This window comes from Tachyglossus aculeatus, chromosome 5 (assembly GCF_015852505.1).
Source record: "Tachyglossus aculeatus isolate mTacAcu1 chromosome 5, mTacAcu1.pri, whole genome shotgun sequence".
NCBI lineage: Eukaryota > Metazoa > Chordata > Mammalia > Monotremata > Tachyglossidae > Tachyglossus > Tachyglossus aculeatus.
This window is the reverse complement of record NC_052070.1, coordinates 35,938,535-35,943,372: the sequence shown is the minus strand read 5'-3', so window position 1 is coordinate 35,943,372 and position 4,838 is coordinate 35,938,535. Positions and strand designations below refer to the sequence as shown.

At 46.1% G+C, this 4,838-nt stretch overlaps 1 non-coding gene across 1 annotated transcript; it reads left to right on the top strand.

The window, feature by feature from the left end:
• The first annotated feature begins 3,607 nt into the window (after positions 1-3,607).
• LOC119929113 lies at positions 3,608-3,746 on the top strand. The gene has a single exon (XR_005451253.1). It is a non-coding gene; the product is annotated as a small nucleolar RNA SNORA7 (small nucleolar RNA).
• The last annotated feature ends 1,092 nt before the right edge of the window (positions 3,747-4,838 follow it).

Sequence of the window (4,838 nt, the reverse complement as noted above, 5' to 3'; positions counted from 1 at the left end):
AATAAATGCCATTGATTGATTCCTGCAGCTCTCTGCCCCTGTGGGAGTCTGTATATCAGCCCCACCTCCTGCTCAGGACCGGGGCCCCGGAGGGCTCTGGAGTTTCACTGTACTAAACACTTAGAGAAGCAGTGTGGCTCAGTGGAAAGAGCGCGGGCTTTGGAGTCAGAGGTCATGGGTTCAAGTCCCGGCCCCGCCACTAGTCAGCTGTGTGACTTTGGGCAAGTCACTTCACTTCTCTGTGCCTCAGTTACCTCATTTGTAAAAGGGGGATGAAGACTGTGAGCCCCCCGTGGGACAACCTGATCACCTTGTAACCTCCCCAGTGCTTAGAACAGTGCTTTGCACATAATAAGCATTTAATAAATGCCATCATTATTATAGAGAAGCAGCGTGGCTCAGAGAAGCAGCATAGCTCAGTGGAAAGAGCCCAGGCTTTGGAGTCAGAGGTCATGGGTTCATATCCCTATTCCGCCACTTGTCAGCTGTGTGACTTTGGGCAAGTCACTTAACTTCTCTGGGCCTCAGTTAACTCATCTGTAAAATGGGGATTAAGACTGTGAGCCCCCCGAGGGACAGCCTGAGCACCTTGTAACCTCCCCAGCGCTTAGAACAGTGCTTTGCACATAGTAAGCACTTAATAAATGCTATTATTATTATTATTACTTAGAGAAGCAGCGTGGCCTAGTGGATAGATCACAGGCCTGGGAATAATAATAATAATGACGATGGCATTTATTAAGTGCTTACTATTTGCAAAGCACTGTTCTAAGCACTGGGGAGGTTACAAGGTGATCAGGTTGTCCCATGGGGGGGGCTCACAGTCTTCATCCCCATTTTCTTTTTTACTGATGAGGTAACCGAGGCCCAGAGAAGTTAAGTGACTTGCCCAAAGTCACACAGCTGACAATTGGTGGAGCAGGGATTTGAACCCACGACCTCTGACTCCAAAGCCCGGGCTCTTTCCACTGAGCCACGCTGCTTCTCTAAGTGCTTAGTACAGTGAAACTCCAGGAATCAAAAGGACCTGGGTTCTAATCTCAGCTTTGCCACTTAATAATAATAATGGTATTTATTAAGTGCTTACTATGTGCAAAGCACTGTTCTAAGCGCTGGGGAGGTTACAAAGTGATCAGGTTGTCCCTTGGGGGGCTCACAGTCTTAATCCCCATTTTACAGATGAGATAACTGAGGCCCAGAGAAGTGAAGTGACTTGCCCAAAGTCACACAGCTGACAATTGGGGGAGCTGGGATTTGAACCCCTGACCTCTGACTCCAAAGCCCGGGCTCTTTCCACTGAGCCACTTGTCTGCTGTGTGACCTTGGGGAAGTCACTTCACTTCACTGTGCTTCAGTTATCTGTAAAATGGAGAATGACTGTGAGCCCTATGTAATAATAATAATTATGGTATTAGTTAAGTGCTCATTATGGGCAAGGCACTGTTCTAAGCATTGGACTAGATACAAGATAATTGGGTTGGACACAGTCCCAGTCCCATTAAGATTCAGTTTTACAGATGAGGGACCTGAGGCACTGAGAAGTTCATTCATTCAATCGTATTTATTAATAATAATAATAATGGCATTTATTAAGCACTTACTATGTGCAAACCACTGTTCTAAGCACTGGGGAGGTTACAAGGTGATCACGTTGTCCCACAGGGGGCTCACAGTCTTCATCCCCATTTTACAGATGAGGGAACTGAGGCGCAGAGAAGTGACTTGCCCAAAGTCACACAGCTGACATTTGGTGGAGCCGGGATTTGAACCCATGACCTCTGACTCCAAAGCCCGGGCTCTTCTCCACTGAGCCACGCTGCTTCTATTGAGTGCTTACTGTGTGCAGAGCACTGTACTAAGCACTTGGGAAGTATAAGTTGACAACATGTAGAGACGGTCCCTACCCAACAGTGGGCTCACAGTCTAGAAGACTTATAATAGTGGCATTTATAAACCGCTTACTATGTGCAAAGCACTGTTCTCACGCTAATCTCATGCTGTGGAGATTACATGATCAGGCTGTCCCACAGGGGGCTCACAGTCTTAATCCCCATTTTACAGATGAGGTAACTGAGGGATAGAGAAGTTAAGGGAGTTGCCCAAAGTCACACAGCTGACAGTTGGCGGAGCTGGGATTTGAACCCCTGACCTCTGACTCCAAAGCCTGTGTTCATACCACTGAGCTACGCTGCTTCTCCAGTGTGGAGAAGAGAAGAGGTGGAGATGCAGGGAGAGGGGAAGTAAAGGGAGTTCTGTACCGGCCCCTGTCATTCATTCATTCAATCCTATTTATTGAGCACTTACTGTGTGCAGAGCACTGTACTAAGCGCTTGGAACCTACAATTCAGCAACAAATAGAGACAATCCGCGCCCACAACGGGCTCACAGTCTAGAAGACAGGACTGTAAGCTCCCTGTGGGCGGCAATTGCAGTTACCAACTCGGCTGAACTGTACTTTCCCTAGTGCTTAGTAAAGTGATTTGCTTACAGTAAGTGCTCAATAAATCCAATCGATCGAGTGAGAAAAGGGTGGGGAAAAGGACAGAGACAAATGTTAAAGAAATGATCCAGGTCACCCTGCCTCCTGGTCTGGGGTATAGAGTCACAGCAGACAGTAAGCTCTTTGAGGACAGGGAACATGCCCGTTTTACTGTTATTTTGTACTCTCCCAAGCGCTTAGTACAGTGCTCTGCACACAGTAAGTGCTCAATAAATACAGCTGGCAGGCTGTGGATCGTGGCCCCGGATGCTAGCCTCCTTCTAGGGAAAGCTGGGCAGGGGCCTCTTCCCTGATATGGATGGTGGTCCGGGAGAGACCACGCAGGAATAGGAGGAGAGTGGGAGCAGAGGGAAGCAGAGATGGTGGAGGAGGCGATGGGAGAGGAGAGAGAAGACAGGGAGGAGAAGCATGGACAGCTGAAAAGAGAAAACTGCCTTGTTCGGTCTCCTATGTGCACTGATGATGCAGTGTGACGTGGGATGCAATTTTCAACAGAGGAAAGTAGAGAGAGGAAGAAGTGGAGCAAGCGGGACTCTGAAAAGGGTTTCGGGGTACCCAAAGGGGCTCGGGAATGTTGGGGGGGTGCTCTCAGGTGGGAGTCATGGAGACGGCTTTGGTTAGAAGACACATCATCATCATCATCAATCGTATTTATTGAGCGCTTACTATGTGCAGAGCACTGTACTAAGCGCTTGGGAAGTACAAATTGGCAACATATAGAGACAGTCCCTACCCAACAGTGGGCTCACAGTCTAAAAGGGGGAGACAGAGAATAAAACCAAACATACTAACAAAATAAAATAAATAGAATAGATATGTACAAATAAAATAAATAAATAAATAAATAGAGTAATAAATATGTACAAACATATATACATACATACAGGTGCTGTGGCGAAGGGAAGGAGGTAAGATGGGGGGGATAGAGAGGGGGACGAGGGGGAGAGGAAGGAAGGGGCTCAGTCTGGGAAGGCCTCCTGGAGGAGGTGAGCTCTCAGCAGGGCCTTGAAGGGAGGAAGAGAGCTAGCTTGGCGGATGGGCAGAGGGAGGGCACACAGATACTTTTCCAATCTGGTCCCTGCTCTTTTCTCTTCCCTACGACCGTCTCCCCTCTCAGGATCGCATCTGGAGAGTTTCCAGTCCTCTGCCAGTCTCGGCTACGGGAGGGAGAGTCAAACGGAGACATACCCATTCCATTCCTAGCTGGGGCAAGTGGCTAGTGAGTGGAAGGCTATCTGCTACAAGTCAAAACACCCGGGTTGGGCAGCCGTGGCACCTCCCCACAGCACCTGTATAGATGTTTGTACAGATTTATTACTCTATTTTACTTGTACATATTTACTATTCTATTTATTTTCTTTTGTTAATGTGTCTTGTTTTGTTGTGTGTCTCCCCCTTCTAGACAGTGAGCCTGCTGTTGGGTAGGGACCGTCTCTATATGTTGCCAACTTGGACTTCTCAAGTGCTTAGTACAGTGCCCTGCACACAGTAAGCTCTCAATAAATACGATTGAATGAATGAATGAATGAACGTTTGTACAGATTTATAACTCTATTTTGCTTGTACATATTTACTATTCTATTTATTTTATTTTGTTAATGTGTTTTGTTTTGTTGTATGTCTCCCCCTTCTAGACTGTGAGCCCGTTGTTGGGTAGGGACCGTCTCTATATGTTGCCAACTTGGACTTCTCAAGCCCTTAGCACAGTGCTCTGCACACAGTAAGCACTCAATAAATACGATTGAATGAATGAATGAATGAACGTTTGTACAGATTTATTACTCTATTTTACTTGTACATATTTACTATTCTATTTATTTTATTTTGTTACTGTGTTTTGTTTTGTTGTGTGTCTCCCTCTTCTAGACTGTGAGCCCACTGTTGGGTAGGGACCGTCTCTAGAAGTTGCCAACTTGTACTTCCCAAGCGCTTAGTACAGTGCCCTGCACACAGTAAGCGCTCAATAAATACGATTGAATGAATGAATGAATGAACGTTTGTACAGATTTATTACTCTATTTTGCTTGTACATATTTACTATTCTATTTATTTTACTTTGTTAATGTGTTTTGTTTTGTTGTCTGTCTCCCCCTTCTAGACTGTGAGCCCGTTGTTGGGTAGGGACCGTCTCTATATGTTGCCAACTTGGACTTCTCAAGCCCTTAGCACAGTGCTCTGCACACAGTAAGATTGATTGATTAGCACAGTGCTCTGCACATAGTAAGCGCTCAATAAATACGATTGAATGAATGAATGGGAGAGAGTCGAGTTTACTGAACAGAAAAAGGCAATAGTAAACTACTTCTGTATTTTTACCAAGGAAGCTCTGGGGATACAA